The sequence below is a fragment of the Sturnus vulgaris genome, chromosome 2, assembly GCF_052056855.1.
Source record: "Sturnus vulgaris isolate bStuVul1 chromosome 2, bStuVul1.hap1, whole genome shotgun sequence".
NCBI lineage: Eukaryota > Metazoa > Chordata > Aves > Passeriformes > Sturnidae > Sturnus > Sturnus vulgaris.
In genome coordinates, this window is record NC_142244.1 from 59,230,178 (window position 1) to 59,258,010 (window position 27,833).

A 27,833-nucleotide genomic window follows, 5' to 3' on the forward strand; every position below is an offset into this window, starting at 1 on the left:
GTGGTTTGACAAAGGGGTGCCTCAGTACAAAAGACACATCTGTAAACTGGAGGAGATTCAGAAAACAATAATAAAAAGCACAACGCTCTTAGAAATCCCTGTAAGACAGCAATTTAGAGCCCAGCTACTAGCATGCTAGGACAGACCTCAAGTGAAGTAAAAAGAAATTAACTTGTTAAATATCTCTAAAGCAGGCATGTAAAAAGTACTATTTTCTGTATGCTGTGTGTGCTTGTGTAAACAGCCTTTTCCACTTGGGGCTATGCCTCCATAATTATGTATTATTTGCAAGAAGAATGCAGACGTGAGGAGTGAATGTGTTCCAAATGTGTTCGAGCCCTGACCAGGCAAGGCTGTGATTTTAGCTCACTTTAGGGAGAGGAGAACAATCCCATGTCTTTTGTTTATTCTTCTTGAGCTCTTTGTAACAATTGCACTTTTAACTGGAAGTGACTCACCTGGCAAAGAAGATAAGAAACCCAGAAGAACCTTTCAAGAAAAATATAGTGCTGGAAACTATCCTCCAAATGTAAGGCTTACAGTCCATCTGAAACCATACTCATATCCAGGCCCTTCAGGCTGCCCTAAGTACTGAGAAGAACTATCATTCTTTTCTAAATGTGGTGTCAGCATTTGCTACAAGCAATCAGCACAAAATTATCCAAAAACCTTCCTGTGACCTATAAACTTGCAATTTGATATGCCTCACCCAATTTTTATTCTGTAACAAGTGATTTTTTTGCATAGATTTTTATTGCAGAGACTCTTTAATCTACCAGGCAACACATAACAAGATCCCATGGCTGGAGGCTGAAGATAGCTACGTTTCAGCTAGCAAAAAGGTGCACATCTTAACAGCAATTAATGAAGCATTGAAATAAGTCCTGAGGGGGTATGACGAATTCATCACATCTCGAAGTCTCTGAACTTCATCTTTCCAGACATCATGCTATACCTGAAATACAAAGTGTGGTCTTAGTACAGGAATTAGAGGGAGGGGCAGTGTTACAGTATTTCTTAACGTCAGGGAGAAGACATTTTCCACACCAAAGCCTCCAGGTTTTTCTTTTGTCTCTTTCTTTTTTTTTTCTTTTTAACACACATTATGAACTTCATTCCTTCTTCTAGTATAAACCGGTCTACTGCAGTGGAAATCAAGAGGCCACTGCCAACTCATACCAGTAAATAAAGCCAAACTTTTAAAAACAGATATACAGCTAAATTTCAAGATGCCTACTGAGCTGTAAAGCAGAGTTTTCAGACACTCTGCCGCCCGCTCCTAATTTTTAGTGAAGTCTCTCTTTCACTGTCAAGCCTTCCTACTCTGGAACAATACATTGCCATTGAAATATTTAATGAGCCACTTTTAAATATCCCACAGGAACAACAGGACATTTATCTCATGCTGCAGAGTTGTATTTTAAAAATAACTATCTTAAAAAGAATGCCCCATGCAACAACTGAAAAAGCCCAAATGTCTTCCCCTTTCTACTTCACAGAATTTTCTGTCTCCCTGCCTTTCTCTTCTCATTCCTCATCCTCTCTTCACCCACGGGGTTATGCTGAGGTGACTATGAGGACGCCCAGGCTGAGACACTCTGTTTGCATTCTTCTGCCGATTTGGGTTGGCTACTCTCCCATGTAGACTTGGCAATGTGAAAAAGTGACCTTGTGGCAAACTTGGGTGTGACCTTCTAGAACAGCAACAGCTCCCAGCATGACTGCCTGGTCTCCAAAATCTTACTCCATGGAAAACTTGAGGCAGCTTATCCCATGTGCACTGACAAGCTGACGTTTATCTCAGGGGAGGAGCGTGCATCTGTGGAGTTATCACTGCAGGGCTAACTCACCGTGTTGCCACATCCTGGCTCCCCTGCCAGGAGCTTGCCACAGAGCTCTGCTCTTGCTTTGTTAATGGTGGTGTGCCAGAGCCAGAAGCTTGCTGTGAGACTTGGTGCTTCTGCTACTGCAGGACCTGAGCAGCACCATCCATTTCTGCTGCTGCTGCTGTGGCTTCCGACTCTCTTGCTCTAACTACTCCTTCAGCTCTGAAAAGGCAAAAGGAGCTTGGAGCTGTTCTTCAAAATATCACCTCAGCCTGATGCTATGATGCTATTCAACACATATAAGAAGTGGTTCAGAAGGTAACTGCTGGATCTTGCAGCTCTGCAGCTCTGCAGCTTTTTGCACCATGAGTGCTGCTGTCAGAAGACTCCAGGTGTGTGGATCCAGATCCAAATACATATATTTTGGGACCAAATTAAACCTCTGTTTTCCTAAGGATAACATCCCGTACGAGGACTTTTACAGTAAGGTTCATAGCTGAGTCAGAGGTTCTTGCAAAAGGGTTCTGACGTACTAAGGAAAGTTACAGAGCCTGCATCACCAAACACGAGCCAGACACAGCTCTGTGATCCTGGGTGCTCTTCTGAACTGGGACATATTCCCAGTTCAGCATATTACATCTCTGTATGGATCATACCCTTAGGAGTTGGACTCAATGATTCTTTTGGGTCCCTTCCAACTCAGGCTATTCTGTGATTCGGATTTCTTGACTCTGCCTGTGCAGGGAGCGGACCCAAAAAAGACACAAACCATTGGCCTACCTCATCCGTGAATTGTGTGCCCAACACTGCTCACAAGACTGGATTTCCCCTGCTTTTATCACCAACAATCAAGGCACCTCAGCCTGACACTGGGGTTTTCAATTCTTCATGGGCTGGGCAAAGCTGGCCTTTGCAGGCATAGAGAGACCTTACAAGCCAGGAAAGCTGGTTTGGAGGTGAGGGAGGGCAACATATATATTTCTGACAAATCAGGATAAAGAGGATCTTCCATGCTGTGCTGTATTTTGGACAAGTAAGTAGACTGGTTCATTTTCATCCATGATCAGAAAGGAACCTTTTCTCTGCTGAGGTGTTGTTATGCACACACACATGCCCTATTAGAGCAGAAATGGTTAGGTTTTGGGGTTTTTTCAGGCTCTGGTGTTCTGATAGCCTGAGGCTGGCACGCAGATGCAAGAGTCGACTGTCATTGTATGTCACACAAACAGTGCTTTGACCTGCTCCTTCCCACTCCCCAACCCACCCACATACTTTGCTCCTCATCAGAGCAGAACAACAGCCATGAAGCAGCTGTGAAATACACCTGCCCTCCGTTTGCAGCCCTGCTCTGTTACACACCTTTAACTTGGCAATATAGACTAGTTATGCTGCAATATGAATACATTTCTTTACAGACAGGATGCTCTGGATCAATCAGGAGCATGAAACAGCATGAGGGAAACGAAGTAGTAACTTGGGGATAAAAAAATAAAAGTTGATGTTGTAATCAGCCAACTAAAAACACCATTAGAACATATTGTCCTGCTCAGTGGGTGTGCAGCTGCACTGGGCCATGACCAAATCTATTAATAGGCCATGCAGAGCTCTTTGTAGTTCTAAGAGCAATACTCCTCAAACGTTGAGCCTTGTGTTCTTTCTCTGTAACTTCAATACCCCGCTTGTGGTGTATAGTTACAGTAGTCAACTCTTCAGCAAGTATGAAAAGTCTGACTCTAGTCTCTTCAGACTAGCTGCAGAAATCCTGGTCTTCACTTTTTGCCCAGACCAGAAGGGGGAAATAATTCTGGGACCATAAACCTAACCATAATGTGGACAGGAGATTGCCTATGGAGTGTCTGAGTTGTTCTAGGCTTGATGGCAGACATGAGGGGGTGGAAAGTAGATAGTTGGGTTTGTTGTTGCTGTGGAAAGGACCTATTGCATCCCAGGTCCAGGGGCCAGTCCCAGGCCAGGTGCTGTCACATGCCTGCAGCATCCTACACCCTATGGACCACCACACTTGCCACATCACTCCACAAACTGGCTGGCATTTTAGGATCATATACCTCCTGCCAAGAAGCATGCACACCTACACAAGAAACTCCTCAATCTCTGTCTGTAACTTCACAGTAACAAGCAGAGACTTCCAGCCTACAAGTTATTTCATTTTAAAGACATTTAAAGTTAAGGAAAATTATTTTTACTTCACACCCAAAAGACACAGGATATGGGAACAGTGCAGATCAGATGTTTAGCAGGCTTAGAGAAGGTAACTCCATATATCAAGGTACTGGGGAGCCATTACTTCATGAAAATATCTGTGACACCCTTGGGCTGCTCCAGTCTCTTTGGGCTGCTTCAGTCTCTTGGGGCTATTCCAGTCTTTTTCTCCTACTGTAGATTGGTTTGTGGCTGGAGCCAAAAGCCAGTGCTGCAGCTCTATGATTAATTCTCATCTTCCCCATGACTGAGGAAGGGACTTGAGGTCCCTGGAGAGAGTGGATGCTTTCTGCAGAACATGACCCCAAAGAATCGGAGTATGGTGAATGTCTGGAGCTCTGTCTGAAACTCAGGGGTGAAATCGTGCTTGGTGGGAAAGAGCAGCAGCAATGCAGGAGAGAAATGCTCGAGGGAGAGGGTGTACCCAGAGAACAGTGGAGGAAGCATGTGTGAGGCAGCAGCTGAGGAAACAGGCAGCAGGGAGATGGTAAGCACTTGGGAACGAACCCTGGAAACAAGCAAAGGCAAAGTGCTGTGATGGAAGGAGAGGTGAAATGAGGGCTGTCTCTGCAAACAGCCTGGGGAGAGCCTGCATGGGGTCAGGGGCTGTGTGACTTGCACTGACTGTGCCAGTTCAGCCACTGCAGGCTGGGAAAGGCTGGCTGCAGCTTCTGGGGCTTGGTGGGGCACCCCTCCAACTCGGAGCAGGGCTGCCACCTCACTCATCTTGGGCTTGGCCGTGTAAATTTATTTATTTAACTGAATTGCCCAAGCCAGCAGTCGAGTCACCACCGACAAGCGTCAGTCAGGCTTTCACACCTTCCAAGCTCTCCTCTCAGCCCACCAGCAGCAGCAGGGAGGGCTGGTTGGGGCAGGAACACAGCAGGCTTGCCAGCCCTGCCTGGGGCTCCTTCCCCAGTCAATGGAGCAACGGGGAGGGGGCCCAGCCTTCCAGCAATGATTCAGCCCACCAAGGAGCAGAACCCCCTTCATGAGGTGCATGTTTCCCTGCTCTGACTTAGGAAGAGTCTAAAGTAAAGACAGGCTGTAATTGAAGGATCCCAGCCAAAAAGCTCAGCGTTAGAGAGGATGGGTCTGGATATGGCTGTCGATAGATGATACATGTAAGTTAGCATGGCTTAGCAGAGTGAGAGAAGGTGAGTCATCTCAGAGAGCACCACTTCTTGTGTAATTGTAAATGCACATAAAGTGGGAACTGGCTGTGTCTCCCAGTATTGCACATTTCAGTTAAGCTCTCTGGAACAACTGGCTGTTGGTATTAGTTTTAAGATAATGCCAGTGGGAAGCAGTGAATGACAAAGCATTGCTGGGAAGTGATCAAGCTGTTGAACAACCTCTGAGAAACATAAGTTATAAATTACTTTACTGTATTAATTTAACATTACAATTTAGAGATAAGGTTTTCCAGGAACCCAAGTGAACCAGCATCCAGTTTTATTCATAAGGTGTGTCTGAAAAGAAGTCAGTAATAATTAATATTTGTATACTATTCTCTGACTTCTTAGTTGATTAAAAGCTAGGTAGTTTCTGTTTCCAGGGCTAGACATACTATTTTGGCATATGCTGTTGTGTTTTTATGATAAATCCAACACAGATACTCCTTAGTCATTTTGGACTGTAAAAATATTTCTGAAGGCAGCAGCAAGGCTGCCTACAACCAAGTCAGGATGAGACTTCAAGGGCAGTTTTTTGTCCTCTCCTCTCTTCACAGCTGTTTGTACTATCGAACTGCACATTCCCAGTAGAGTGATTTCTTTCTGGCTTTTCTCCCGTGTTTCCTACCACAGGTGCATTGCCAAGGCAGAAGTGTAGAAGCTACATCACGCAGCAGCCAAGCAGCCTGTGCTTCTCTCTGCCAAAGCCCCATAACAGCAGTAACTCCTCTGTCCCCAGGAGCAGGGACCTCTGCCCCATTGGGTGGCTGGGAGGGGTCTTTCAGACCCCAGAGCTGCTGCAGAGGGATGTGCATGGCCCAAAATACACTTCCTCCTACCACACGACCTATTACAGTGGTTGGCACCTCAGCTGCCTTGCAAAAGCTTTCAGTGCAGGGGGGTAGAAATGCTTAAACCTACGTGGGCGATCAATGGAAATGTGTCAGTAGGTGGGTGAGGGAACATAATGGAGTAAGCAGCAAGCATTGCAGGCACTGGATACCATGGAGAAAACACAGGCACTAGAGAGAGGCAGGGGATTTGAGTTTGTCACACATTTCCACCTTCTTTTCCCTCCTTTTTTCGTTTTTCATTTCCTGGGATAATACAAGTGAAAAAGAGCATCCAGACCAATCCATTCTGATATTCAGGACACTGTTTTTAAAATAAGACACACTATACCAGTGTTTATGTAGAGAACATAATGAATAAATATTTTGTGCCATGGATTCAGTTTCTTATCAGGACCTGTATTAATAATAACTGTATAGGTCCAATTTTAATGGGCTCCTCTTCCAATGAATGCTTTGCTTATATGTATATTGAAGTCTTGTTTTACAATGGCTTTCTTCTCTTCAATAGGATTTGACATGTTGGCTGTGGTATAGCATGCAAGTGGTTTGTAAAAAGATTTAAAATATATTTCTGAATGGTGCTATATAAATACTGCATGCATTGAATTGCATTATTTTATTGTGAAACTGAAAGGCTTCCTGTTCTATACCATAATACGATTTGTTATTTTTCCAGCACACACATTAGTCTGCATTCAACTTCTGCACAAGGTAGAAGAACTCAAATTAAATTTACAAGCACACCTGAGCAAAGCTAGTTAGCTGTGGCCAGATCATGTTTCTGTGATTAAATAATGCTGGCTATTATAACACATTGCAAGAAAGCTCAGCTATAAATCCCTGTCTCGGTTTGTTTCCAATGCTTCATTGTGCTACAGAAACTTTGCTATACTCTCTAGTAAGCAGAAGGCTAGATGTGGGACTGAGTCACCCTGAGCAGATGTGTTTGATACTAACTTGGAGGAGATAAGAGTAACAATGCTGCTCTCCCCTGAGCGTTCCCCTCAAGGACGTTCTCGTGCTACACAAACATGAATAAATCGATCTTCATTGCATCCGACCACAGACTTTATTAACTGAGGAAATTGGTTCCCAGAAAAATTTAGCATTTTGCTCAAGGCCAGAGAGTAGGTCCACAGTAAGGAGAAAGAGCTGGAGACATCCACGTACATCCAGTTAATATTTAATATTACATTAGCCTGTAACATGGTGTGCTGAAGGCAGGACACTGCTGGGTGTTCACATGGTCAGAAATGGATGAGCACATCCTACAGCAAGTCCCTGCTGAGCATATTGGTCACCAGCACGTACCCCTGGGGACCTGTTAGGGTAGCAGGTCCCTAGGGGTTGAGGGACCCTCTCCTGCCTGCCTCTGGGGATGAGAAGTCCACGGCTCCATCACTATCTTCACTGGGACATGTCAGTAGGTCTCTCAAAGGTTCAGGAGCATCTCTTGGGCTTCATATCTACCCAACTCATGGAACAGAGCCAAGGAGGTCCTGGCCCTACAGTCATCCAGATCACACTGCAGCTTTCCTTTTGATGGAAACAAAGATGATGGAGCTGAATGGGTGGCTGGTGCACACCAGCCGTGTGTTTTATGTTTTCTGAGCTGAAAACATACAACACGTGGCCAGGACAGACATCTGAGGCTGGGGACACTAAAGCAGCTCAGCTCTGTCCAGAGTTCAAGGTTTTTACAGGTGGCTCTGACAGTTTTGCATTTTATTAAGATTTCTCATTTACCAGTCATTTACATTGTTGCTAAAATTTGACCACTGGGAGTAAAGTTTTCCAGTCCAGGTGTTTGCCTGAGGCTGAATTATTTCAGATAGGGTGGAGAGGAAAACTTCGTGTAGTTGTTCCTCATGGCTAAGACTCAGATTGAGGGAAAAGATTGGTTTGTAAAAAAAATGATATGACTTACCCTTTGAAACTCTCCAGTGCTCTGTGAATGAAAAGGTAATTGTATGAGAGAAAGGAAAATAGAGCAGACAAGGAATTGGACTCTGTGGGCACGACTCAAATTGATGATTACTGTGGGAAGAAGGAGGGAGGGCGTGGGTGAGGTGGACTGACACAGGCAGTATACCATGAGTAAAACTGTGAGAATGGGCCAAACAAACACCAGACTTTACAGAACTGGACTGAATTGTTGAGACTGGGGAAAGATTGCAGTGGGCCAAATCCTAGGGTGTGAGGCAGAAAGTACAAGAGTAACCATTTAATGTTTTGCACCCAAGAGAAGGCACTAGTCCATAGCCTGGACTAGGCTGGTTCCTAAATTTTGCCAGTCCACTGCCATCAGTGTTTATGTGTGAAACCACTGATGACAGCATGTTTTATCTCCCACATACTGTAGGAGCCAGCTCTCACCCCACAGGTGTGGTCTTTTAGCTGCCTTGGCAAATCTCAACATCATGGTGTTTACCCTGCTGATAAGTCATGTGGATGTCATGCAACAGTACTTAACTCCCTTTAATTTTGTCTTTAATTGCACACACGTATTTGGGGTTTCTTCATGCATTCAAAGTCCTTCAGCTTCATACTGTGCACTAGAAAAACATGTCTCAGCTGGCAAGCGCCTATTTCAATCTGTTATTTTCCGGTGTATTCCTGATTTATATCATGCTCTTTGAATCCTGAAATATTTTCTTCATGGGATTTTCTATAGTGTTTGCCACTGCAGAACAAAAGCTCCCCAGCCATTAGCTGGTTCATTTCAGCAGAACTTTTCTGTGATGAGATATGATACTGTCATTTGGCAAATGGGCACCTAAGTCAGCATTGCAGCTGCCAAGCCTGAACCCACCGGGACTTGATTTCTCAGAGCACTTAGTGTACGACACGAGGGTGTGAATCACTGAAGCATCTCTGTGCCTGTCTCAGCTGAGGCTGGGAGCTCAGCATTTCTACGCACCAAACTTGGGCTTGGAAGTCAGGAACCTAGAAAGTAAAAGGAGATTATTAGAACCCTTCTATGAGAAGCCTGGACAAACAGTATTTCCCAGCTCTCTGGAGCAAAGGATTATATCCAAGGACTTAATTTTGCACTTCCTGTGTCCCACAGTCCTGTTCCTTATTCCCTCCTAGCTTTTGGAATAACATGAAGTAGAGATGCTGCCATAGCCACAAAGTGGGTCTAATTTGTGTACTGAAGGAAGGAGCTGTGTGGGAAAATACTGCCTGATCAGACAATCTGAACCATGTCTGCATAATTCTTGTATATATGGGAGATACATTAAGGTATCAAAGGTAATTTAAATTAATGTTTTCTAACATTTGCGTGCTTGTTCTGCCAAGCTTATTAGTATTCTTTCAAAGAGGGGTTTTGATTTGTTTTGGAATAAAGCTTATTTATTCTAATTATGCATAGGATATAGCTATCTCTATCTTTCTTGCAAAATATTTTTACAAATAATAGGGTGCCCTTCTCTTGACATTCTTCTTCAACTTGGGTTCACCATTTGAAGATGATAAATGGGCATCAAGCTCGGCATTTCTACCACCTCCTACCTGCTTTGACTCTTGTTTCATTAGAATTTCAGCAATGTGCTGGTTCATGGCAGATAACCTCCTCTCCCTCTCCAGAGTGCCTGTGAGTGTGTAGGGGGTGAGGGAACGGGTGCATTTCTCATCTCCTCAGCATTTATTACATTCCTCTTTCTCTACCTCCTCTGCAGCAATAAATCAACGCTACTTGTTATTGTCTACTCCTTGGGCAGCATCTCAGGGGGAGAGGCAGGCTCTCCTGTCTGTAATGCCATGTGTTTTATCAAATGCTCAGGCAGAACTAAAGATCCAAAGTAAGCCAGTCTTGTTTTTGCAGCTTTTGAGGGGAAGGATCCTATCCAAGTCCTGCCAGCTGCATCACCCATCAAGATACTTGGTCACACAGGCTGCAGTTACCAACCCCAACCTTAATTGCCTGCCCAAGCAGAAGAGGACAGTGTGTCAGTGGAGCAATGTTTCTGTGTTTACTCTAGGAAAGAAAATTTAAAGATTCTGGTGCTGATGACTATTTCCTGCCAGCAGGCACCTCCAGGACTGGGATGCTGGATGAACCTTTCAAACTTTGTTGAGATGAGTGCATACTCCTTGCACTTCTGCCACTTGTTAATGGCAAGTAAAACCCTAGAAATATATCGTGGGTGAAGTAAAATACAGCTTGATTATTGTTTACTCTACAAGAGAAGTACACACGCTGGTACCTGGAGAAACTGTACTTGGGGCACTTGGGGACATGGTTTCGTGGTGGATTTGGCAACCTGAATGATTTTATGATTGCAAATGAAATGCATCTTCATAGTAGGACTATGGCTTGCAGCAATTCCCTGGAGAAACTTTGCCCGGAAAACTTCTGCCTTCTTGTTTTGTTGCCTGCTTTCTAATCACAGCAAACTGTTTTCCTTCACACAGGCTTCCTGATTTTCTCCTGGAAAAAGGGGCCTTCCCACAGACCTGGCCCAACAACCAGGGATTGCATGTTCACTCCCCTCTCTCTACTGGGAACACCCTGAAGAGCTGGGCTGGAGAAATGATCATGAAAGAAATCGGTGCGGTGGAGGAGTGGGTGAGAAAGGCAGGCACATGACTTATAGAGCAGAGGTGTTTGGCTGGTCCAAGCCCAGAAGCACAAAAAAATACCTGACACACCTGCACAGGAATCCAGGACCAATTTACACGGGCAGGTTTAAGCTGGGGTTGCAGCTGGGATTTTTTCCTCCTTAACCCCTTCCGATGTTAAGTGGGGTAACTCATATGGGAACCTTCAAGGCAGAAGTTACTGAAGGGGTTTGCAGGCAGATTCTCAGGGTTTAAGTGCCAAAAAAGGCCCCCTGACACATTAGCATGTTTTTATTGTGGCTTTGTAAACATATTTTGCATTTTCTTTCTGCAGTGGCAAAAGGTGTACAGTTAGATTCCCCCCCAAGCAAGAAATGTACTTTATCAAACCTCGGTTTGTCAGCAATGGCCTTGGTAAAAGCATGCACACACATGCACTTCTTTCTCTGTCTTCCCTAAACTTTGACTAGTTTTTTATTAAAATGGCTGCCTCAAGCTACTGACAAACTAACAAAATGTGCTGGGTATGAAAAAAACCCCCACCAATTCCAATTCAACTCAAATTCCTTCTCCTGCTCTGATTTCACATTTTCTTCCTGCACCTACCCTGGTTTTCAAAGAGACATGCAGGGGTCAGGAGGCTTTTTTCAGATTTTTCAGAGAAGATTATGTCCTTGCATCAGACTTCACTTGGACACAGCCCCCTCTGCCAGGGGGACTGTGAGGGGAAACCCACAGCTTGTGCTGCAGAGAGGCAGACCTGACATGCAGAAAGGACTCATCACTTTCATGCTGCTTTTTGAGGCTCTATAGAGGATAAGTAGGCAAAAAAGTATTACATGCAGAAAGGGGAGGGGTTCCTTTCTGTTTGCTTCCCTTTCCTAAAAAATATCTCCTCAGCCTTCAGGCAGTTGTCAGGGTGTGGACTCATATGATGATAGACATCATATGGGTTTGCAAATACAACACAGATTTTGAGGAAGATCTCTGGTTCAAGAGCTCTCCTTGCCCCATGGCATGGTGGGAGGGGGTAGAAAAAGGGACAATTTTATTTGGTTTTTAATCATTAGTTTACTTCAAATAATTCCATACATGTGATTGCCATGGTACTGAGAGAGCAGAGAGATTCATTCAACAGGTGGACTTTCTCTGCATACTCTCTGCTTACACTGGACACAAGTTTTGCCAGTTTCCTCTGTAGAGATTATTATTTAGATCTCATAGTCCTGACCAAACATCTTTAATGTGGACAAAAGGATTTCAGGGTTTATGCAATCAAATACTGTAGGGATATCCAGCAGTGTGAATGCAGGCAACAGCCAAGAGCAGACCATTCATCACTGTCACTAGGCACTGTTTCTGTTTCACATGCCAGTTAGATGCTGAACTGGAAGAGGTCCAGGATCCTGCAGGATTGAGATGGAGATAGGACCAGCCCTTCTCAAGGGCTTTTATCACGTTCAAGGTAGAGCAAGATCAGATACTGGGTTATATTGAGAGAATTTGCTTGCATAAAGCAACAATTAAATAATGATAAGCTTTAGGTGGAGGTTAAATGTCTCTTCTGGAGGAAAGCATGGATGACCTCATGCTTTGGCTTTTTTTTCTCGTGGAAAAAAACAGAAAGCAAGAATGACAATGGAGATTTCCATTTAAGACTTTCCTGTATTTCAGTTGTGCAGGAGTTGAATTGGGAGGTAGAGAGTATTGACTTGTTGGTCAATAAGGAGACTGTATGGAGCCTTCTTTCCTGAAATATCACATTGGATAGAGATAATTTTCTACAAGAAGCAAGCTGAGAAGGATGGGTTATAAAGATGTTCAAGACTGACAAGACTATCTGTGGCTCAGAATAAGGCAGGAAGTGTAATTAAGGAATCCTATGACGGAACCCATGTGGATAGCTTTCAGAATGAACAGGTTAGGATAAGGTATATAAAAATGAACAAGTTTTAAACCATCAAGAAGGGAACCTTGGTCTATAGTAGCTATTTTAATCTTGTTTTGAATTCATATTTGTTTGTTTTCTTTAAGGAGAATAAATTCTTATTGCTTGGTAAATACTAAATTGCATCTCTTAAATAAGGTATGGCTACTTTAAACTACTTCTGTTCTTTTTGTTAATGATAGCCAGGAGCAGAAGAGGTGCTAGAGGATACACAGCATGGGAGGCCCCTGATTTAAATGGTATATATTTCTTTGGAAACATAGCTTTAATAATTTTTTTTTTAGAGCAGGAAATGGTGAATGATCCGCTCATCTTTTTTTTGTTGTTGTTGTTGTTGCTTATGTTGTTTATGTTGGATTCTACTCTACTATTTTCAAGATTTTGGATGAATAGAGCTGATCCTCTCCCCCCAGAGTCTAGAAGTGGGAAAAAAGTCCTCCTGGCTCTCCAGGTCTCAGATATAGTCAGCCTTAAGTGAGTAAGATGGCAGACTGAGGTTTATCCAAGTGCCCATGGTGAGTTTATGTGGATGCAGATTGGCTGTGCTGTGGGTGCAGAGACCTGAGCTGGCTCCGTGCAGCGTGGCTGATGGGTTCAGGTGCAGGGTCCTGTGCAGGCAGCACTGGGATTTCAGGGTCAGGGAAGGTTCAGGAGGTGGATGGTCGTGTTTGCACAGAAGTGAGCTTAAGCTCATAAACTCTGTGGGGCCCAGCCTGTTTTCCTGCACAGCTGCCCAAGTGGCTGCTGCCATATGTTTTGGGGTGTGCCCTCTTCTGGAGGATACACTCTGTCTAGCAGCTTTTATTTTTATTTTTACTTTTATTTTTATTTTTATTTTTATTTTTATTTTTATTTTTATTTTTATTTTTATTTTTATTTTTATTTTTATTTTTATTTTTATTTTTATTTTTATTCAGAATGTCCTCATTGGAGTACCACATATACTACGGAGGACTTGAATAAACAAAGCAAACAGTTTTGTTTCAAAACCTAGTAGAGCAGATCCATAAATTCTGCTTAGTCCACCACTGTCACAAATTCAGAGTTTTTTACATTTCCTCAAAATTGGTAAGTGAACTTAGAGTGCTTAGTACAATATAAATTTCTTTCAATATAACTCAAATTGTATGATTGAATGTAGTAAATTCAGGCTTTAACATGTGTTCGTCACAACTTTAAATAGGCTCATTTTTAAAATAATTCAAATTCTAATGTAAAGAAAAAAATTTCAATTTGTGTTTTTTATCCCCCCCTCTTTTTTTTCTTTTTTTTTTCCTTGCCACAAGCAGATTATGTATTTGCAGGAAATCCAAGAGGGCATGATTTTCTATGTCTGCCCATGTTTCATGTCACTGTCTGTCTTTTATTCTTCTTTGGCTTCTTTGATTTTTGGTTATCATGAAAAGAATGAAGTTCTGTAAGATGAGATCTATATAGAAACTAGGGAAACTAAAAAGAAAATAAAACAAAAATGAAAGGAGCAATAAAAAAAGGGCCAGAATATTCTGTGCTTGCTTCCTACAACACCATGCAACCATTAGAATCCATTTATCTTTCATTAATGATCCTTGACTAGAGGGAATGTCTGATTATCTGACTTCTCTGACATATCCTTTCTCTCCTTCTTTCCCTTCACTGGCTAGAGGGATTGGTGATGGTCAGAAATACTGCAAACATCAATTACTCCAGCTTCCCTCAGGAAATGGAAACAAAAGCACACCCATCCAAACATTTTGAACTCTCTTTAAAGTCCTGTAGAAGTAGTGGAAAGCTTGAAGTGGAGTTTCTTAACCTGTCTAAATCAGGACTCTCTTCCTTGACATAAATCAGGAAAGGAAAAATTCAACGTTTTGCTAATTTGTGTGGGACTTTGATGATAATTTGCCTAGAGACATTTAAGTGGTACAACATGAAATAACAGAAACTAAAATTAATGGAGTTGGAATGGGATTGCATTGTGCAGGGCCCCCACATATGGTTACAATTCAGTGTTTCCTCTATATCTGACAGGATCCTTACAGAAAGAATGCTTCTGAGGAACTGCTACTGCACCCACCATGAAAGCATGGAGAAGAAAACCTCACCCCACAGTGTCTGTTCACCATTCCTTCTCCTCCCATGGTGACTCCTTGTGGGTTTATTTGTGCTGGAAATTAAACACAAGTCTGAGTTTGCTCTCTAAGCAGGCTTGTCCTTTGTTCATGGTTTAAGCCTCAAGGGCAGCACTGGAAGGTCTCCCTGTTTGGAAACACTGACAGAAACTCCATGAGCTCAGTTAAGTTGCTCACACGCAGTACAGTGAGCCACCTGAGATGCTGTGAGACAGCTGAGGTGCTCAGGCTGACCTGGCAGACATGGCACAGGGTCCACAGGAGGCACATATCTGCCAGGAGAGGCAGCTGGAGGCCAACCACACTATTGCAGGACAACTCCAGGGTTTCAGAAAACACTTGGTGTCTATGGATGATCCAGGTGCAGTCAGCTGAAACCCAGTCAGTGCAGTCAGCAGCATCTAAAAGCTGCACATAGAACCAAATGCTGGGGTGCAACCCCGTTGCCTAGACACAGGTGTCAATTTTCTTTCCAGGTGTTCTTTCATATTTCAATATTCACACGGGCTGGCAGACATTATTTGAAACTATTGGTTATTAATAGTATCTAGGAGGAGCAGATAGACTTTAGGTAGGATACTCAAGCCAACCAGAACCTCTGTTTTGGCAAACACATTTCCAGATCTAAAGAGAGGCTCATGCTCTGTAGAATGAACAACAGATGATTCAAGTTTAGAACCAGCCCAAAAGCAAAAACTCCTCCTTGGCTCCTCCTGTGTTAAGCTATGAGGAGTTTGTGTGTAACAATGCTCACGAGTGAACCTTTTGCCAAGTTCTCTCTTCACCTTGTAGACAGAAGCTACACCCCCAGTTAGCCTGTGGCAACCACTGACCAATAGGCTGGCCTTGCTGGAATGCCAGGTAAGCAGAGTGTGTCATGTTAAAACAAACCTGGCCAGGTACAAACCTCACTGAAATGGTCAACTTGTGCCTAAGTATTAATCTGTCTTTCATTTCACTATTTCCATTGCTCATAATTATTACCATTGGCAAAAACAGTGAGTTATCCCCCTTGCTCAAGCCTGCAATGAGTCTGACTTTTTCATAGCTATGCTTAATTGTTGCCAGGGCTCCCTGTAGGAACATTAGCCTGCTTAATATTACATGGCTTAAGAAAATTAAATGATCAATATCAGGTTAAGAGCATTCAGTTGTTCTTTCTTGGCTTTTGTAATTGCTTGTGTGATGTGAAAATAATTACTCTGTTGAGTTTATTGTTATTCCCATTGTTCTCAGTTGTTGATTTTGTTGTTCAGCTACGGATATGTCTGATTTAAATTGTCTATAATATTGCTGTCTTAGAAGGAAATAGAAAGGAAAGGGGAAGGGAAAGGAAGTAGAAAAAATTAAAGGCTGATCTAAGATTAACATAGTTTTGGCTCTGGCTCCTGGCAAGGTCTGTTTGCAAAGGGAGACTCCCACAGCAAAAATCGTCTAGAATGAATTTTTTTAAAGTGACACTGTCAACTTCAATATCACACTTTAGGATTTTTGGTTTTTACTTCACGTTGTTGTAAGTAACACCCAAACCAATTATATCCCACTAATCCCATTGGAACACCTCATATTACAGTTGTGAGAATAGAGAAAAAGCATTAATCTCTATTTTTTGGGTTGTTTTTACTGTAATTCTTAGCACGGTAATTTCATATTCTGAGTTGGAAGGGACTTACAAGGATCATCAAGTCCAGCCCCTAAGTGAGTGTTCTGATACAGGGACTGAGCCCTTAATCTTGGCATTATTAGCAGTATGTTCTAATATTACAGTTCTAACCAACTGAGCTAATCTATGATCGCCAACTTGTATGGAAAACTTACACACAGAAAGGATATTGTGGATTTGGGCCATGCCCAAATCTTCTGTAATTTCTTAATAGGTCTCCTTCCTGTTGTTTATGTAGTTTTGTGATAGAGTAAGAGGAGAGAAAAAAACACCACCAGTGATTTTTGAAAAAAGATTTTAAAACCAGCAGGGGAAATAGAAAAACAGAAATCCCCACGGGTCCTCTGCAGGGAGGGGTCAGGGTCCTTGCTTTCAGCCATGCAGAGACAAGCCAGTCCCTAGTGAAAAGATGCCTACTGTCTTCAGAAGCCAGTGGGAGTGGGCTGATAAAGAGATCCCTTTAACCGTGGTGCTTATGAGTCACTGGTGTCAACGTTAAGACATCCTGGGAGAAAGAAGCAAACAAAACTGGTTATTCACTGCCTTTGTTTAGCTCCCTTCAGAGGTTTCAAGAGACCTGAATACAGAGACATTGTGGCATATGCCAACTGTTGACTCCATCAAATAATAAAGCAATCCCAGTGGGTATTAAGAAGCATGGAATCATTCTAATGAGTCTGGCAAAATCTCATTAGGATGAACAGCAGGTGATGACAAAATATTTGCTCTGTATGCAAATGACTTGTTTCCTTCTCTGTCTGCACGCAGTTGCATGAGTGCTCAAAACAGGAGCTGTCACATAATTGCTTACTCAAATAAAGCACTGCATATGTGGTGGTTGCATTTCAAATATATCAGTAGAAAAATGGGAAAAATTATAGGAAGGAGAGCCCCCTGTATCACCAAGCTCTTGCACAATAGAGGGCTTTGCTGGGTATCCAGACAGTCCAGCTGTCTTTCCAGGAACGCTTTCAAAGCAGGGACATATGGACTGCAAGTTGTCAAAAGTTCTCCAAGAGCTGTGAGTATAGAAAATATGATGGAAGGAGGGAAGGGGGTGTGCTGAATATTGAGAACAAGGCAAAACATGGCAGTTCCTGTTGACAGAGGTAGGTTACCTTCAGAGACCTGAGTCTGACCTGACCTGCTAGTTCAAAAAGCAACTCCACAAATCAACCCTGAACTATCCAGCTGCAGGCTCAGATGTTGCACAGTAAATCACTGCTTTGTCCCCTTCTGCTATTTTAACATCAGGCTGGGTAGCCCTTGATATCTGTTCTGTTCCTGATGGTGTTTCTGGCATAGTACGCTTCCATTCTCTCCAGTGTATCATTAATAATGCTTCACACATTTGTTTTTAATCACTTTGGTATTTATTTATTGCTGCAGTTCTGTTCCTACTCCTCATACTGTCAGAAGCAAAATTCTTGTGTGGGGGAAGTGGAAGTCCCCCAAGAGCCCCATTCTTCTGTGCACACTGATGGAGAGGAGGACAGGGCAGTTGAGTCAAAGGACATTCCAGATTAAATAACCCCAAGCTACACAAACACAAGTGTTCCTGCAGATCTTCTCTCCAGCACCTGGCAGTCAAAAACCTTCACTGTATACTCTGCCCATGTAATTGTGGTTTTCTCTTGAAAAAAAGAAAGTCAGGAATGCATTTGAAGCCTTCCTTCTAAAAACACTTTCAAGATCCCCAGGGCCATGAAAAACTTCCATGTTGGAAAGGCAAAGGACTGTGTGTATGACCCTGTGCTCACACCATGCTCATTGGCTCTTACCTGGAGACAGTTGGCTACAGACTGTCTATCAGAGAGGGAATTAAGTAAGCTGATTATGAAAGAGCCATTTTCTTTCCTGCTGAAGTCCTATAGAGATGGAGTAAAAACAACAGACTAAAGAGCAGAGATTTGCCTCCCTTGCCATCAAGCAACTTGCAGCCAAAATCTTACAGAAGTCAGGGAAAGGGGACCAGTCCCCTAAAACTTCCCCTCCACAAAAAAAAAAAAAAAAAAAGTTAGCTGAGGCTTTGTATTCCAAGGACATTAAAATGAGTTATTATGTGATTTTAATAACAGTGACTATTTAAAATTGTTAACACTAATAGATGCTAATAATATTAGGAAATTTTTAGTCTGTAGATCTTTATCAAAAATGCTTTTCATACAAGTGATTTGTCGTGGTAAAGTCAATGTCATCATTTCTTCTTGCTTAAGTTTGAGAAGTATGTAAGGGTCACTAGATCATCGAGAGAATTGGGAAGCCTAGTCCTGATTCCTAGAGCAGCAGCCTGTGAGCACAGGGGCACTGTGGCTCACTGTGTCATTGCTGTGGGTGTGGGACCTACCAGAGCTCCTTCTGAGGCTGGAGGTTTTAGGAATAAATTGGAGAAACATCATTTGGGGTAGCACGGGGTATGTTTGACTCTCTGGGCATGGGGACCGGCAACACCATCTCATGAGATCCAGACCTGCAGCCTAGGATTTGATGACAGTATCCTACATGGTATTCGTTTTAGATTTAATAATTGCATTAAATTGAGGTCTGCAGTCGAAGTGCTGCCAAAATGACAGCAGGCCAAGAGCTACATTAAGCAGTGAGAAGCGGGCTGGTTGTGGGGGTTTGCAGGGCGGCCAGGCTCGTTCTCACGGCTGGGTTATGGATGCCGAGGGAACACGTTCCAACCCAAACCAACAGCACTGCACGGGGGGGCACAGCCGCCTGGTTCTGCTTAGCAGCTTCTGCTGACCAGCAAAAGCTATGGAAATCCCAAGCCCTCAAAAAGCAGTAGTTCTTAAGCAACCACTTTTTCTTTCCTTTTATTACTTTTTGCTACCCAATCAGCCAAACAACCGAGTGTTTGTTCAGTGAGACTGTCTGCAGTAAGAAAAATGGACATGAAATGGCAGTGATTCATTTCAAACCCAAAATGTCATCTGATGTTAGCAGTGGTCTGTATCAGCTGACCAAAGGTCATGCACATGCTGATCACAGATATATATTGCTCTGAAAAAAAATCCTCTGGAGGCCTCCCAAATGCAGGATAGGTCAGAATGCTCCAGGTTTGGCTCCCTCTTGCCAAAACAGTCTTCCACCATGCCCAAGAGGTTTTGTGTCCTCACACTCATGCTCTAATAGCATACCCCCAGGCTGTGATGTGTCTTTGTGGGCATTCTGGAAAAATACCCCTTCGGTGAGTGAGGCACAGATGTCAGAGTATTTCACACACTTCCCACTGAAAAAAACAACAAGCAGAAAGAAGTATTTCTCTCTCAGAATCACAAGAAGACTACAATGTTGTTCAGATGAGATCCAAGACCAAGCAGGCTACACAGGAGAGCACAAGCCCTAAGCAATAGTGGCAGGAGTCACTTTGTGCTGCTTGGCCTTGGAAGCAGTCCTTGCCTTCTTTTCTTTAGCAGTCGAGATGGAATCTTACAGAAACTAAGAGGACAGCTTACTCATCTGGAAGCATCTAATGCTGTCTGAGATGCCAAATCACATCCTGTATGGCTTTCACCTCTTTCTTCCAAAGGGATATGTTGCATTTCAGACCTCTGTGGTATTTGTCGGGCTGACTAGACCTCTTAGGTACCCCCAAGGATCCGAGACGGCACTACAACTCCCTGTTTAAAGAATGAGACCCCCTGTGTCTCTGCTGCAAGGTGTTCCAGTTGCTCAAGCTCTCATTTGAGTTTTTGCAGCCTGAACTGAGCTCTGTTCTTTTGCTGCTGAGTGAGTTTGCAGTTAACAGCAGCAAGCACTATATATTCCCTGCAGTCTCAGAGGTGTCTGTAGAGCAGGTCCACCCTAAAGAACTGATAAATACCTCTAGATAGTCTTGTTGTTCCCATAGGCCAATGGTAGTACAGCTCTCCTAAAAGTCCTTTGAAAATTAAAGTACTTTAATTAAAAGTAATTAAATTAGCAAAATGGTCAAAGTAAAAAGAGACTGAAGGTGGGCATCTTTTATCATGGGTTTGGAGTGGACAGAGAGATCCTATGCATTCATATCATTCTCCTCATATAAATAATTCCTATTAAAGGTGGGGAGGAGAGAGGTACCCTGTGCTTTTTTGTCCTCAGCCTATTCCCTCTGAGAGACCAGAGCACTTTGCTTTTCTCTTCTTTATCCTCCAGTCCCAGCCAGAGCCTGCAACTTCCTGACCTGCTGTTCTCATCCCCACCTACCATTCCTAACGTGTCTTCAGCATTTATCTCAGTTTGCTCAATCCTATATTTGCTGTATTGCTGCCTCTCAAACTGCTGTAACTTTGTTCTTCCATTCACCTCCTACTCTTTCTACCTGCCCCTCTAACCTTGGTGTCCCAGACCCTCAAAGTCAGCCTTCATATATTCTGCAGCTCCCTGAGGTCCATCTCTCTATGAAGTCCACCCTGTACCTATCCTTGAAGGACTTCACTGCTGCTCTTCCCTTGGCCAAAGTAGATAAGTGCACATTTCCCCTTCATTCTTCCCCTACCCAGGGATAGAAATCCACCCATCCAGACCTAGAGGAAAATAGACTATGTCTGGGTAGAAAATGGTGACCCAAATCTGGGGATGAGGACTGCTACACCGAGATATAGTTGTTTGTTTAGATAAGCTTCTAGGAAGTCTAGACCATGTCATATATCATATCCACAGCCATATCTCTGGACAAACTGTGCTGCTACCACTCACTTGGTGTTTATTGGCAGCAAACTGTAAGTCACAAATTGCTCTAGAGCAGGCAAGAAAAGGTTCTTGAGAACAGCAGCTCACTTGGTGAACACAACTTCCTAACTTTTTTTGTCTCCCAGTTTTCAACATTGTGCTGAGTTTGCTCTCCAAATGCCTAACTGACAAATGTCCTTTCACTTTTACTTAAAGTAGTTCAGAAGGCAGATTATTGCTCTTTCCTGTTTTTCCCCTTTCTCTTTGTCTTTGCATAATAAATCAAAGTGGTAACCACTGGCTTACCTAGATATTTTTGTGAACTGTGCAAACAAGATTCATCCTGTCTTTCAGCCCGTGCTGAGGCATTTAAACCAGAAGTCTAATTGCCCTCAGATACCCTCTCTAATCACTTTGCCTTAGGCTGAAACACCCTGTACGTGTCTCACTTCTCCCATGCACAAACCTACCAGAGGTCAAGTGTACCAGGTGCATTTTGCTCACCCTCCAAGTTGGTTCTCCTGGGCAGACCCAGAACTCTCTGTGAGGCTGGCCCACAGTGGCCTTTTTGCCTTACAGATGTCAGTCCTTTTTGGCACCTCTGCTTTTGCAGGTGCTTGGGATTTTCAGAAGCAGAGGTATCTCTCCAGCTACCTTGGTTAGCAGGGACAGACCAAGAGGAAATCAGGAACCTGAAGGAACTGTTATCCTTGTGAAGGTTGCTCTGTACTTCATAGTGTGTGCACAAGGTTTTTCCCTGAGCTGTGCATGTCCACACTTCCATTACAACAAACTTTGCTGGGCAGTCATCTTTATTTCCTGAACCATACAGCCACAGACAAGTCTTGGAAGCCTTTTTGTTCAATTTAACTTATTGAAAACTTGAGCCTTCATCTTGGTGTAGAGTTAAAATGTTCCTACTTGACCTAAGAGAATACCTTCCATATTGTATTTTTATCTGCTGATTTCTCCTGCCTCCAGAGAAGACAGAAAATCAAAGAGTTTGCTCTGTACTTACTAACCTGACACTACCACACAATTCTTAGTAACATTGGGAGCAATAACTTACGAGGTTATGTCCTGTAAGGGAGCAGTATAACTCCAAATTTTGCGTAACTAAAACTTATGCAAACTTCAGCAAGACTTTTCTTCCATCAATTATGGGAGAACAAAGCATCTACTCTTTCATATTTAAAAAATCACCTCTTCCTGGAATCTCAAGTCTAAGGTGTTTTTACTCTGAGAAAGAGCTTCATGGCAATAATAGCTGAATATCAGATTACTGACTCTGTACAACAGTCCTCTGTTTGGCTTCTGTCTACTTCTTAACAACATTTAGTAAAAAGCTGAATGCCTTCCAGAGACACCTTTAATTTACATGCTAAGAATGTTTATGCCCCTCAAGTGGTCAAATTAAATTGTATCAAATGAACCGTATGGGCTTGACATAGGTTCTAAGGCCCTGTTTAAACTGTTGTGTGTTCATGAAACAATTAAAGCTGAATAAACAGTACCACAAGAATTTCAGAGAGGATTAGTTCAAATGTTTAACTAAATTAATTTCTGCCACGGTTGGTTTCCATGGGCATTCATTTGATCTGGCAGAAATGCTCTTTCCTAAGTGTTTAACCAATGTCTGATTGTAAGTCACATCTGTTCTATTGGGGAAGGTAAACAATGATTTTGCCTCCCGTGATCACTTGTAACTGAACAGTTCCATATCACACTTCTTGGATAGCAGGTGTCCAGCAGCCAAGGTGCTCAAGAAAGCTTTGGATTTTTTACTGATGGCACATTATTTGGCTGGGTCTTAAAAATAGTGATTATGTGTGCATTGACTGTTTTTACAGACCACAATAGCTGGGGCTCAAACCCCTCAACTTCACACTTTGCAAAATAGGCGTGACTGGAGTAATGGCATTTCCAGGTGAACACGTGGACATTTCAACAGGTTTTGATGTCAACAGGGTTAAGTAAGTCTTCCAACATGGTCTGCTGAACGGATTCATCTCTCCACACAGACCCTATCTTCACTCTCCAAGTCTCCAGAAAAGCCTTGAGGATATGAGGTAGGAGTATGGGAGTATTTAAATGAAGAAGGAAAAGAGTGTTTTACAATGGTGTTACCCAATCCCTTCAGAGTAAATAGCCTTCATCTTATACTCACTGAAATTGTAAACTGAAATACAAAATTAAGGTGTAGAGAGCTTAGAATATTTTGTTTACCCCTGCTTCAGAAAACAATATCTTTGCATAGGTTACTACTGATGTTGTAATTAGCAACCAGTATCCCAAGATGCCTAGAGAGGTGCTCTCTCCCAGATTTGGATATGATCTCTAGAGGACCTCAGCTGGAAACATTTTTTTTGATTAGCTGGTATGAAGGGTGCTCATGTAGATCTTAAGTTCTGACACTTGCTCATCAATTTTGAGATTTTAGTAGTCTAAAGCAGTGCCCTTCCAAAGATGGACAGAAGTTATAGGTAAAGCCCAATCATTTATTTACATTTAATGCTTTTGGTTGTGCATTGAAATAGATCTTTTCTTCATGCTTTTGATAAGAGAATAGCTTATGGTCAAACTACAGAGCAGCTGGCTGGACTACTACAGTCATGGGATGAGTTTGTAACCTCTACAGCACTACTTCAGGTTATTATCTTTATTTATCTGATTAATAATATTTAAACATATATTGTCACTGCCTGTCTGGAGAAGGACCTGCTAAACATAAACAGTAAATATTGATCCTCCTGTCTCTTCCCTGAGCACACCTGCCAATGCATCCCTAGTCTTCAGACCTGAGATCTGCTACTTCTCTTTGGCACTGCACTTAAATATCACAAAAAGAAACTACTACAACTGGTGATCTTTGCACTGTACTTAACAACATCGGGAAGCAATCATGGCTAATTGCTATGGCTGTAATTCCAAACCTGACAGCTGGCAGTGAATCAGAGGCCTCAGTCACATTTGCTGAATGTCTCTCTAACACTCTCCACCAGATAGTTTGCGGCAGTGCTCTCCAAAGCCTTGCCCTTTGACTGCTTGCATTTCTCCAGTACTTGGGTAGTTGCTGCCAAGGCTGTTCTCCTCTGGAGTAATTATTTGTGCAGTGTAATTTCTTGGAAGCCCAGCTGGCAAATGCTGCTTTTATGCAAGCTGAGTTAGATCTATCTAAAGAAAGGTTGGTAAAGTTTTTAGGGGCACCTAGAGAGAATGAATAAACACTGGTTATAAAGAAAAAGCAGGTGCCATCTGCTCCCACTCAGGCAACTCCTGTTGACTTCAATGGGAGTGTGACAATTTTCACAACCACTCCATTTGTTTTTATGGAAATACTTTCTTTAATATTAACAAAGATTCAAAATTACAACCCCTGGAGGTCAGAGGGGGCCAGAGAACTGAAAACACTGATGATGGAGTGTGGATACATTCCCAGGATAGTCAGCAGAATAGATGAGTTGACGTTTAACTACAGTCTGTATATCCCAGCAGTGGATGCCTGAGCTGAGTTAGGCAGCATTTTCTAAATGGCTTTTGTATTATGGGATCAATTGTTCTCATCACAGAATCCACTTTAGAGACAGTACCACCAAGGCTATTACTTTTAATAGAAACCTATGTTCCAGAGGTGTGTAGAAACATATGTGCCTCTCTGACAGAGGTATTGCACCCTGGGAAAAGCAGCACCTCAAGAAAGAGTATTTGTGCCTCCTGGGATGACATTTCCCTTGGAAATAAGCAGGTGACCACATCCTGAAAGGTTGTCACTCCAGCAGGAGCACCCAGGCAACTTCAGAAAGCCCTGCACCACCTCTAAAAGGAGGAAACACTGAAAGATGGAAAGCATTTCTGATGAAACAGTGGGTGTAGGAAGGGCTACATCCTGTGCCACCAAAATTGGAAAAGAGCAAAATGCATAACTAATCTTTTAATGTCTGGGAAGGTGAAGAACAACATGGTAAAATAAATTCAGTGGCAGCTCCGGGACAGTGGACAAAATCTGACTAGAGACCAAAGAGTGCCTTGAAGGAGCGCTGGTTTGTTTTGAAAGGACTGCTGAACCTAATGTTGGCACTTGAACTAGAATTGCCATGAAAGATGTGAAATTACTGCTCATTTCGCTAGCAAAGCCATGGGATCCTGCAGACTGCCATATATCACATCTTGTAGTTTTCTGGTTTTAAAAGTAGCACATTTCCTAGTACAACAAGGCTATGACCAGAGCTGTGTAGAGACCAAGCTGAGAACTGAACTCAGCTGTGGGTTCAACATATCACTGGAGAGTTTCACAAAGGGCCTTTGCCTGTGGTGGCTCTCCCAGTTTCTTCAGTGTGTGCACTGCATGAACTTGGTTTGCCTCCAGACTTGCCTGGACACATTTGGGGCACAGGCACCTGGTCAGAGTACAGTGCCTGAGTCATCCCCTCCCAGCTCCCTGCTCCTGCCTGGAGTCTGCATGCACAGCACCCGAGGCAGCAGGGAGGTAACACAAGGGCAGAAGAGGCTGTAGATAAGGCTTGGGCACTGATCCTGTGTCGGTGCCTTTCACTCCAAGACCTGCATATCGGCTGGAAGGCTGGCATACCTTCCTTCAGGCTGTTTTGCTGATGCTCCAAAGTCCGTGGAGCGTACGTGACTGCAGAAGAGGTTAAACTGGTGTAACCAACCCAGCACAGTGAGAACACTTAGAGGAGAATTCAGCAGGATGCATTTTTCTTTCCTTAAGTGGACATCTAAGAGATCAAACCAACTGATCTAATGACCCTCTCTTACAGACCATGGCTATTAAAAGAAATGCACATCTAGTTCTGCATTTGACTCTGCGGCATGCAAAACACCACTTGTATTCTAGCTGGGATGTCATAGGCAAACACGATGGCCTCTACTGACTGGAGCTGAAATGTAGTCACCCCTCCAAGAGTTGCCCAAGGCTCCTTCTGAGTTAAAGATCAAACATTACCTGTTTTGAGGGTAGCAAAGCTCTTTTCTCTGGCTAAATAGATTGTTTTATATTTTTACTGGCATTTCTTCCTTCCAAACTCAGTCCCAGGCACCAGTATTAAAAGATGCTTATAGTACAAAGATTTGTATTTCATCATAGCACAATATATAGGGCTGGGGCAGACTGAATTTGGGATTGTTTTCACAGGCTTTGGAGCATCTGTAATGAATAAGATGCTTAAAGGAAACTAAATTAACAATAGACGCTTGAGATTTATGGTTTTTTTCAGGAGCATGGAGAAAGCAAGTAAGAAAGGAGAATGTCTGGATGATTACAGTTCACCCAGCTCTATTCAGGATCTTCACATAACTGTGAAGAGCAAAGCACAGTGCACTCCTGTGTTGGACCAACTAGGCTGGGCTTTGACAGTGAAATTGAAAAAGACTAGAAGACTTCAAGATAAATAAGACAGCAGGAAAAAGTAATGAAGAAATTAAACTGACCTTCTTTAGAAATGGGTGAGACAGGATAAACAGGGAGAGATCTTGTTTTGCTTTCATCCTGGAAAAAATAACATTTCTTCCTTTCCAGTTCAGCACAGTTGACTGATTTGGAAACAAATCTGTTTTCTTTGGAAAGATTTATTTGCCCAATGACTTTTTTTTTCCCTTTTTTTTTTTTCTTTCTTGGCAAAAAGCAATAGGTTGAAAGAACAAGGCTTGTCTTGTTAGTAGGTTTAAAGGGCTCAGTAATTAACTGGTACATTTGGAGGCATGGCATGCAGGATACTTGCTGCAACCTACTTTATTACAGTGTCACAGGGAAGTGCTGTGAAATGGGCAAGAACTTTATAAAAACACTGTTTATTTCTCAGGCAGTATCAGATAGCAGGATTATTTCATTATGAAGTTACGCCAGAGCATTTGCTGAAGTAAGGACACTTTGCCCTGACCTTTGAGAACGTGCTTTCATCTGTGACATGCTTTCTTTCTCTCTTCCTTTCTTTCTCTTTCTTTCTGTCTTTTCTAAGTTGGAAACAGAGCGACACTTATTTAGTCTAGGGACAGCATGCACTTTTTCACATCAGTCCTTTGCAATACATAGTAGGTGCCTTCAAAAAACGAATCGACATCCTGTGATTTGGGAAGTCTGTCACAAGGGTGATTTGTCCCTGAAGTCATCTCCTTTTGCTGCAAAATGTTTAGCAACGTTATTCACAGCCAAAGCTCTTTAACTCCCTTACATTTTTCTTCCTCTTTTTTTTTTTTTTTTTTTAATTTGGTATGATACTGCAGACAATTGCTGTCTTGAAACAAAATTAGCAAAAATGTTGGTGGCTCCAAATAGGACTGTAATTCCATGCTGCAGTGTTTTAAGTCCGGGTGACTTGACCTTGTGAAGACATAAAGATCTGCATCTTGCAGTAACTCTAAATAATGTGGAGAAGTGCTCAGCACTTCTGGAATACAGTTACTGTTAGCCAATTCCCTGAATGTGCAAGCCAAAATAGAGGCATCTGTATTTGGAAATGCAAAGCTAGTGAGTCTCTTCAAGTGCCAAACAAATCCTTGTGTGAAGGAAGAGGGTCTCTTCGAGCATATTCTGGAAATGCAAAAGATAAAAAAAAATATTGCAGAATTATACCTCTTGTATCTCAGGGGCAACCTAAACACTGAAAACCTCCTCTGACTCCTGTACAAGTCCACATTTGCAGGTACCAAAACTGAGAAGTGCAGCATTTGCCAATGTGGCAATTAACATCTCAATCCTTGGATATACCCAACAGCGTATCCAACTGCAGATATCTACATACATTTCCTACTGTTATACAGAACCCTTCAAACTGAGGTCAAGATTTGGCCCTAAACA

The 27,833-nt window shown here is 42.7% G+C and overlaps 1 long non-coding RNA gene across 2 annotated transcripts; it reads right to left on the reverse strand.

The window, feature by feature from the left end:
- Positions 1-715: 715 nt before the first annotated feature.
- Positions 716-26,571, reverse strand: LOC148224811 (uncharacterized). 2 transcript variants are annotated; one of them, XR_015801492.1, is made up of 3 exons: positions 26,468-26,571; positions 8,888-9,021; positions 716-955 (listed from the first exon to the last, which is right to left on the reverse strand). It is a non-coding gene; the product is annotated as an uncharacterized LOC148224811 (long non-coding RNA). The 2 variants fall into 2 exon arrangements; XR_015801493.1 differs by lacking the exon at positions 716-955 and having other exon boundaries at positions 7,126-9,021.
- Positions 26,572-27,833: the final 1,262 nt, after the last annotated feature.